Source organism: Microtus ochrogaster, chromosome 6 (assembly GCF_000317375.1).
Source record: "Microtus ochrogaster isolate Prairie Vole_2 chromosome 6, MicOch1.0, whole genome shotgun sequence".
Taxonomy (NCBI): Eukaryota; Metazoa; Chordata; class Mammalia; order Rodentia; family Cricetidae; genus Microtus; species Microtus ochrogaster.
In genome coordinates, this window is record NC_022013.1 from 44,807,785 (window position 1) to 44,817,718 (window position 9,934).

At 43.5% G+C, this 9,934-nt stretch overlaps 1 protein-coding gene across 1 annotated transcript in view; it reads right to left on the reverse strand.

Moving 5' to 3' along the window:
* The window catches only part of Cadps (calcium dependent secretion activator), a 445,453-nt gene that overhangs the window by 129,077 nt on the left and 306,442 nt on the right, over window positions 1-9,934 (reverse strand).

Below are 9,934 nucleotides of genomic sequence, written 5' to 3' on the forward strand. Positions count from 1 at the left end.
GAGAGAGAGAGAGAGAGAGAGAGAGAGAGAGGGAGAGAGAGAGAGAGAGAGGAGAGAGAGAGAGAGGAGAGAGAGACAGGGAAATAGAGAACAGGCACGCATGCGCTATGGTGTGTGTGTGAAGAACAAATGACAACTTTTGGAGAATCAGTTCTGTCCTTCACTGCGGGTTCCTGGGACTGAACTTAAGTTGTCAGGCATGCAAGGTGAGCGCTTGGTCCCTTAAGCCATCTTGCTGGCCTAGGAGCTGTGTTTTCTCCGGAAACTATATATACTTTCACAGGGTTATGGTTCTCAACCTTGACCATGTTTTAGCATCAGCTGGAGGCCTTGTGGCAACTCAGGCAGCCTGGCTCTGCCAGTTCTTGAATTGGTAGGTTTTGGAGGGGGCCTGAGAATCTGCATTTCTAATGGGTTTTGTGGTGCCACTGCTCTGGGAATTGTGCTAAGAATCACTGATACACGCACATGCACACACGTGTACACACACACAGTAACCAAGACAAAAAGGAAACCTCAATGGAGGCTCTTCCAGGGTCTGGAAGGATGCTTTTGTTTTGGCGCAGTCTTTTGTATGTGGATGATGGATGCTAGCTGAATGTCATCCTTAGCATTGTTTATCCTTTGAGACAGAGTCTCTCCCTGAATCCGGGATTTGTCAGTTTAGGGGGACTGGTTGGCCAATCAGCAAGCCCCAGGGAATGTTTCTGTCTCCACTTTCCCAGTGCTGGCCTTCTTTGCTTTCCCAGCCTGCTACATTGGCAGAGCCACTTCCCCAACCCCTTGATCAGATGCCTTTGATCCAGGTTCTTAACTCCCCTAAGACCGAGATGGACTTGAAAACAGAGACTGTGTTAGAGGAACACTGTCCCTTTCTGAGTTGATCTTCCCCTCCAAAAGAGGCGTTTGCAGTTTCTACTGCGTCAGGAAAACAATGGTGATTGCAAAGCAAACCGCAATAGCAGCGCGGAACTACTGTCTCACCGACAACAGTCTTTTACACCTTCCCCCACCCTCCCTGAAACAAGGGAAATGTTCTTTAATTTTCAATACTCAATGCTTAATGAATCATAAAGGAGAAAAGGCAAGATTTTAAGCTTTTCATTCAAAAGTTCCAATCTGGGATATGACTTCATTCAGAATGGAAGGCCAGGAACCTAGATGCCCCTCTTTCTCTCACATGACTGTACATCTCCTTCCTCACTAGCTTCTGACTCTTCAGGTCCCTGCTGCCTCAATAACTGCCCTGGACATGGGAAAGGGAAAACAGATGGACTCCATTATTAATGCCTTTTATTAATGCCTTGAAGGCAGCTCCTACGTTGCTCAGACACTGCATATCTCAGAGGCTGGATCCCCTGATCTTTCAGCAGGAAGTGAGCAAGGCAAGAGGAGAAGAAGCAGGTGGGATGCACTGATCTTAGTAGCTGGGTCTTGACCATGCTGTTTTCATAGGCTAGGAACTCTAGATGCCTGACTCTACCTAGGCTCTGACAGCTGTGAGCCAATCATTCTGCAGCCGAGGCTGAGCTGGTTGCTGTTTTGAAAGCTTGCAGGTCATTCAGATGCAGAAGCAGGGCTCTGATTGGATCCCATCCTTCTCTAGCTCCTCAATTCCATTCCCTTTTCTTTTCTTCACTCACAGTTTAAGTTTGCAAAGGACACAGTATCTCCTTTTTCTGTGTCTCTGGCTTAAAGAGAAGCTGGGAAGCCTCTGAATGATGCTTCAGGGACACACACATACGTGCACTTGTGTGCAAACACAGGCACACACCAAGATAAACAGCCCCTGGCCTCTGGTTCCACCTAACTGCACACGGGCTAACCTCACTTCTTGTATCTCATGGTCCTGGAGACTTGAGACAATACGCAGGCCAAGCGTAGTCATCTTTGGAGCTTTGCAGAAGACCGGAAGCTCTCCCACCTGCAGGCCATCGCTGGAGCCAGAAGTGGGTCTCTGCGGCCATGGCAGACTATATTGCATCTGACACAGCCGGCGTCTCTGGAATCTACCTTTCAAGTTTTCGGCAAACCATTTTCTCACTGTCCTTCACAAAGCTGACATTCGCGGCAGCACGATAGGAAAGATGTCACGTCGGCTGCTCTTCAACTTCTTGTCACCGTGGTTAGTGCCAGTTCTGTCATCTTCGCTCTCCTCACAGCCCCCCATCTTGAGCCATGTCACAAATAATAATGCATCCAGGACTGCATCTTCCTTCTTTTCCAACTTTGCTTTTCTCTTGAATCAAACCCACCAAGCCCAGCAGTCATCCGTTATGTAAACGAAAGTTGCCAGTTATGTAAACTGTTTCCCCCTTACCAAGCTAAAGATGATTCATTAATGCACGTTGGAGAATTAATTCAATATTATGATGTCCTGGGCTTGCAATACAAACATCTTGCTACTTGAAATTCCCCAGGCATTCCAGTCAAGCCCCTGTTTTCTGTCGGGAACCGACAGACCTCTCCAAGGCAGTGAAATTGTCACCACAGCCCAGGTAGGCACCAGATTTCCAGCATTCAATCATCCTCCAGGCACGGCTCTACACATCACACTAAAATCTGGGTTGCAAAACACTTCCAAAGGTAAGACACCTTTTCAAGAAAAGTCGGAATGAAAAATTAATTCAAAGTGTATGGCGACGGGTGTCTTCCGATAGTGCATCCACTTGGTGATTAAGTACCAAATCCAGGTGTAAAAGGAAACATAAATTCACCAGAAGAGGAAGGAGCGTCTGGTCCACAGCTCTGCCTGCAGCCAGCTTTCAGCCTCCAATCAGTACCAACAAGGGGTAAAACTCCAGCTGAAGAGGAATAGACTTCCATCTCCAAATGCAAATGTCCACATATGCTGGTGCAGGCACTGTAAACACGATATATTCTCTCTCTCCAAATGGATGCATGCCTGCAGACCGCATTATGGATCCTTGAAAATGTCCTTAAACAAGCACGATAGCTACATCTTGCTTGCTACTAAATTGTTCCAGCCTCGAGCCACGAGCACTTAAAGGGCCAGAGCAGGACAAAGTATGTTAGGCATTCCTTGCCATGTTTCCTACATAGGACAGCTATTCCAGATACATGGAGAATCTTTGACTTAAAAAATATATATTTATGATATCTGACAGCTCTTCATCCTTCCAGGTTTCTGAGTGCTATCCTTGAATTGGATTTGAGTGAGTGGAATATTTTCCTTTGTTTCTTCTGGGTACTTAATAGATACAAATTCGAAAGAGCACCAAAAGCAACAGCCACTCGGAGGAGATAGCCATGTCTCCCTGCTTGTTCCTCGAATGGTGTCTATAATCCTAGGTTAATTATAATTTACAATTAGGACTTTCATATCCCATAGCCACTGCTTCATTATGAAAGCTGGCCTTACCCCTTCCCTGTCCCTTTCCTTCCAGCTCATGCCCTTTTTTAATTATGCCCCGACGCCCTGGGGCTCAGAGACGCTGCTAAAACAAATATATCAAAGTTCTTGTGTGTAGGACAGGAAGAAAAACAAACAGTTCCTACACCATTGCAAGTAGCCATTGTAGCCTCTGGAGTTGGCTAATAGGAATTTCACAAAAGGGACTTGGGGAGAGCAAGTATTCCAAGGAAGCCTTTCTGACTGGCTTGCAGTTTATCCGAATCAGCAGTCATGACTCAACAATATAGAGCTTTCTCTCTATCTATTATACAAGCAGGGGGCTGGTTGAGACGCTACCCTTTCTCAACAGTAGCCAGGAATATACATGCTATCGGAATGTGGGTATTAATAATAAAAGTGGCTCGGGTTTGATCTGGGTGCTGATGAACGAAGAAACCAAAGATGACTGAAGAAATTACAAAATATAACAAAGCATGTATTTCCCCAAGAAAGAGACAAGCCTCCCACACCAGAACTTTATAATTTCTTCTCTCGGAGGAAAAAGAAAAGAAGTGTGTTCCGTCATTGTGAGACGAACATTGAGAAGCTATGGGTTTGACATTGGAGACCCTAAGTCAGACTTCAAAGTGATCACAGTAGTAATATGGGTGGTTGTTTGATATCACATCCATGTTCAAAGGGTGCGTCCTCTGCAAGCATGTACTTATGTCCATGTACATATATGTACAGGGGGCTCCAGCAAACTGAGGATGAGGGCACATGTGGAATTTGAGGTAAGAGCTATCAATGGCACGGGTTTCACAAGACTTCATGCTCTTCGTATGGGAGCAAGCTTCCTTCATGAAGACGGTCACACGGTTTCAAGGAGGGTGGCCAGTCCACGGTGAATTTTTCCTTGGCCATGTGGGATGCTTGCTTTGCTTTGAAACTTGTCTGTAATTTGCTCTCTCCCTATGACGGATTACTTCCTGTTAGGTAAAGCTGGCAGTTTAGGATTTAGGGATGCCTCATTCATGCACCTATCCAGACATAAAGTAAACCTGAGACATGTTCGTGTTCATAAACGGACCATCAAGTCTGTATGTAACACGAGATGAAGAATATAGATCACTGTTAGAGCCCCACCCATACCTGTATGTTATGTAAATCACTGTGTTCAGAGCTCTCTAAGGCAGATCTATAACTACTTATGTAGATTTTGGGGAGAAGAATTAAAATGTACTAAACACAATGTGTGTATATGCAAGTAGATAGAAATAGAGTTGAAAGAAAGAAAAATTACATGTTACTCAATGTGAGGCAAATAGTCACCGAAAACAAACAATAAATTATAAGAAAAGGAAACCACCACCACATGACACGGAGTGAGGCAAGGACACCATAAATAAGCCAACTGTTATATAGTCAGTGGGAGAGAAGATAGAGACCTCAGCTATAGCAGCGGCATTGAAGAGAAACAGAAACGGAAATACTTGAGAGCATTGACTGGGCCAGGACTCACGATTTGTTACATGCTCTTAGAGAAGGGGGAGTTCACACGATGGCTGATCAGCTTCTGTCTCGGGCAAGTTGGGGGCTGATTTAGGACGAATGGAGAGGGAGTTCCAATCCGAACCCACAGGATGCACATGGCTCTGTCGATCAACAGAACCTTGACTTTGAACACATCCCCGCAGAAGATCTTTGGATGCGTTTTCAGAGATGGTTTCGGATTCCTGCCCTCTTACATCTGCCTGCAGGCTCATTAATCTATGCAGCGAGCTGTGGATTGAGGCGGTTGGCATTATGGATTTGTTAATTGCTGATACAATGTACTTTCTATGCAGGCCATATGTGAAAAGCAGCAGTGGCATTCAAGAAATGTTAAATAATAATGTAAATGAGAAAAATTTCCAATCTCAATCATAAAGGGATCCAAGGAACATTGACGCAACTTGCAATCATCGGAGCTGTTTGATTGCCTTGTCACTGTGGGACAGTGACCAAAGTGACGCTAATCTAAATGTCATCTAGAAAGAATACTAAAAATATTATGGTGAAAATTAAGTACTGCAACCTTAGGAGCTAATTTAAAAACGAGAAGATATAGCAATTTGCATCTGTGGATTTTACGATCGCCAAATGCAATCGGCTAAGCACTCACATTTTCCTTTCGTTCCCTCGCTCTGTTGAGAAACTGGGTTTAGTTCTAAAGAGTTGGCCCAAACTTATAGCCATTCAATCAGGCTAAAACTTTCACATGTACCAGAAGCACGTGAGCTGTTTGATTTATCATATTCAATTGTTTCATTATTTCACTTTCAAAGGCTCGGGTAGGATTTCCCCAGAAGATTTTTGACTGCAAGTCGGGTTCATTCCCCTGCCTCAAGCCATTCAAATGTACAGGAATCAAACAGCCAAGGCCTTGCCTAGATAGGATCTGAAATCAGAATAATGGGTGAGGGGGTATCAGGTGTGCAAATTTCTGGCTCCGTGCAAGAACTGCGGAATTATTTGAAGGTAGGAGCCTGTACCCGTACTTTGGCAGATTCCCTTTTGCAGCCCTTATGTACCCTAGCGTGTGAAAACCGCTGCTTCTATGGAACAACACAAGTTATACTCAGGCACAGGGTCTATGTGAAAAAAATAATAACAAACCCAAGGGGAAAGTAACCGTTTTATCCCATCATTTGGAAATATGATTTAAAATAAGACTCCTTGACCTCAGTGTTACTGTTGTTTGAGGTTTGCCTGCCTGGGCGTTGCTGGTATTTAATAATATTTTCATGTCAGTCAAAAATATGTCCAGGCCTCATCAAAAATCTTCTGTAGGGAAAATTCACCATGCTTCATCCTGTGTCAGGCGCACAGGGAAGATCCCACTGGGATCCTTCTATGCTAGGAAATGGGCGTCAGTCCAGAGACTTTCAGTGGGGACTATTGCCTCTCTACTCTACGGGGATGAGGAGAGGGTCCAAAAGCAGAACTCTGGACAGCTGCCACGGGGCTTCAAAGACCCTGCAGAGACCTCTTCAGAGACTCTCCCAGCATGGTCATATGATAGATCGCTGTTTTCCGGCAGGTGGGCGTGGACACCAGAGCAAAACACAATCAGGAACTCTGCCTTACCTCCACCCTTATTTACTGCCAGGAGGGAGATGAGTGATCAAGGGGTACTTGGTTTTCATTGATGCTCCCTCTTCGCTAAGCATATTATGACAAACTGCTAGAAAGAAAATGTTGCCATGCCAATCGGCTCTTCCTGTAAATTAACTGCATACCAGGGCTTAGAAATGGTAGTGGATAAATGAATGTTGATGCATACAGGCTCCTTGTCTGTTACTTGATATAACTTGGACAAGCATGACCAGAATTCCAGGCAAGGAATGGTAAAAATAAGTACATAAGAAAAGATTGAAAATACTGAGTAAATGTGGTCTTTAAGGTACCATTTTTCCAATTAAACCATTGCAGAAGGTCAAGAAACAGGATAAATTGAACAAAAGTTTAGGACTTCATGCTTTGAAGATGACCTTGCTGTATAAGTGGATCTGCTGTATTGTGTGAGAGGGTCTGCTTTTGGTCCTGGCCACCCAGCTAGCTTATACCCAAAATAATCACAAAGAAATTATATTAATTAAATTACTGCCTGGCCCATTATCTCTAGCCTATTATTGGCTAACTCTCACATCTTGATTCAACCCATTTCTAATAATTTGTGTAGCACCACAAGGTCGTGGCTTACCAGGAAAGATTCTAACCAGCGTCAGTCTCAGGCAGGAGCTTCATGGCATCTGCCACTCTGCCCTTCTTCTCAGCATTCAGTTTTGTCTTCCCCACCTACCTAAGTTCCTGTCCTATAAAACCGCCAAGGCAGTTTCTTTATTCAACCAATGAAAGCAACACATAGACAGAAGGACCTCCTACACCATTACTGAGAACCATTGATTTGGTGATTACCATAACTCTCTATTTCAGATGGGTTTCTTTTTTAACAGGTTGTGGATATTAGGAGGACTTATTTAAGAAAATAGATCCATGATAAATGTATAGGCCTATTTGATGTTAACCCATCTTATTTGCCCCTTGAACATAGTTTTAAAATTACAAAGCAGAGCTTGTTTATTCTGAATGACTTGTAAGGTATCAGATCACCAACAGGATAGGATGACCAAAAGAAAAACAAACAAACAAACAAAAAGAAACTAATCTGACTCGTGGTTCTATTTGCATATTGGTAGGTTAGCTTTTCAAATGCGAAGATATTCTAAAAATCATCAAACACCTGACTCAAATTACCAATATACCAGATTTTGTCCATTTCTAAGATCTTTTATGGAAAACTGCGCCTTTGAAAGTCTTTAAAGGATAGGGTTAAGACATGCATAGAACCCACTGTTTGCAAAGGTGTTCATGGTGGCGTGAACGTAGGCACAGGGATAGGACAAAGGGGGCTGAAAACACAAGCCAATACACATATGGCTTCTTACCTTTTTTGTTCTTGACTTGAGTGGATTTTGGACTCTTTTCTCTTTTTTGATTCTCTTCGTGGCTCTTTTTTAGCCTCCAGTTCAGGAGAAGATGGAGTTTTGCCCCCTTGAAAGTCTGGGTTTGGTAGCCGCCCACTAAGACACACATGCATTTGCTGACTTTTGGAGGGAGCAGTTGTATAAGGCATGCATAGAGGGTGGCCAGTCCGAGAAGAAGCAAGAGTACACATACACGCACACAAACACACACACATGCAAACAAAAAGAAAGGAAAAAAGGATGCATCAAAAAGCAATGGCAAATGCATTCAAACTAAAATAATAAGCAAAAGAGATGCAAAACGCATAAGGAAAATCAGAACTGAAAAGAAAATAAGAAATCCAAAACTGTTCCCACGACAAGATGTATAAACCTAACTGTGAATCAAGTGGCAGTCTTACAATATGAAACCCAGACAATGTGTATCATAATTCATGATGATGTTTACCAGGGAGTTTACAAAAACATTTCATTATTTTATAACACTTTCTTCTTCAGTAACATATGTAGAATACAGTGTGACAACCCAGAGAATATAATGCAACTTCTTTCTCTCTCTCCCTCCATAAAGAATTCAATCCAAGAGGCTGTAACAGATAGTCATCAAAGTGTACATATTTATAAATATCAGAATTATGCATGCTCCAACCCAGGTATCAGAGTCTTCATGAATATCTTTCATGCAAATCAAAGGTGTCTTGGGCTATGGAGCCAGAACAATAGGAGCTGAAGGTAATCTTGCTGTCTGTTAAAATATTCAAGGCTACAATGTTATTGTTATCCAGCTCTAAATGATAGAGTTGCATTTCATAAAAGTCTGTCGGTACTGGAGACAGGAAAAGCACAGAACAAATCCCACAGACATTTCAGGGCTGTGTGGCTTGCAAAGATGAAGAAGGCTGACACAACCCTGGCTTCAAAGCCAGGTAGCCTGGGCTGGATTCTTCCCCGTGTGGATTTCCCCAGAGTGACAACTTGCTCATCTGAGGCTTGTTTTCCAGAGCCACCCAGCTGTCTTCTGCTGCCTCCCCTGGCTGTCAGTGGGGATGCTTTGGAATATTGTAGACTTATCTTTATACTAACGTGTGGCTACATACATTGAGATGGTAAGCTGGCTGTGGCAGTGTGGAAATTTATTCCATGCCTCTAGAGCCAAATGGCAATGTTCTTAAATTATTTGCTTCTTTGCATTATTCAGAACATGGATTTCTCCCCCCCCCCCCCCATCCAGGAGCTCTCCAGTCTAAAGAAATAGAATGCTTAGCACAGATTCAGGAGACTTGACATTCTGGTCTTGTCTATGAAACCTACAAAATGAGGGGGTTGGCTAGATTGTGATCGCCAAAGTTCTTCCCGCCTCTGAGGAGATATTCTAAGTGTTCCTGGCATGTTGGCTTCCAGCTTCACCTATCTTCCTTCAGCTCTAGCAATTCGCTTGGCTTCCTTCTTTGCAGGACAGTAGTACATGCTGTTCCTTTTGCCTGGATCCACTCAACTCCTACACACGCTTCAGTTCCCGGCTCTAGCATCATTTCCTCGGGGAGGTCCCCGCTGACATTCTGCCACTCCATCTGAGTCATGTTCCTGATTGAATTCTACCCAGAATTTAATTCCTTCTCTTAACGTTTCTTCTATGATCTGGTGTCTAGGTCTTATTTTTTTTATTATGTATACAAGGGTCAAACCAGAGCCTGACACTAGGCAAGCATCAAACCCTCCTGAAATGAACAATAGGACCAACAAGGACAAAGGAGTAATCAGTTTCTTGCCAAGTTCCAGGCATTTTGCTCGGTTCGTCATGTTCACAAGTGTCTCCTCAACCCCATGACAATACTGTTATTCCCATTCTATAGATCAGAAAACTGTAGTTTGGGGGATTCATTTATCAGCAAGGGTCCCAGTAGAAAGATACAAAACAATAAACACATAAACAACCAGCAATGATTAGTACCCAGACTGAGTTACTTCAGGGGCTCCCCTAGAAGTTATTTCTTCACAGTTGCTTAAGGAAAGGAAACTAAATTAGCACTCCTCTCTCTGTGTGTCCCTC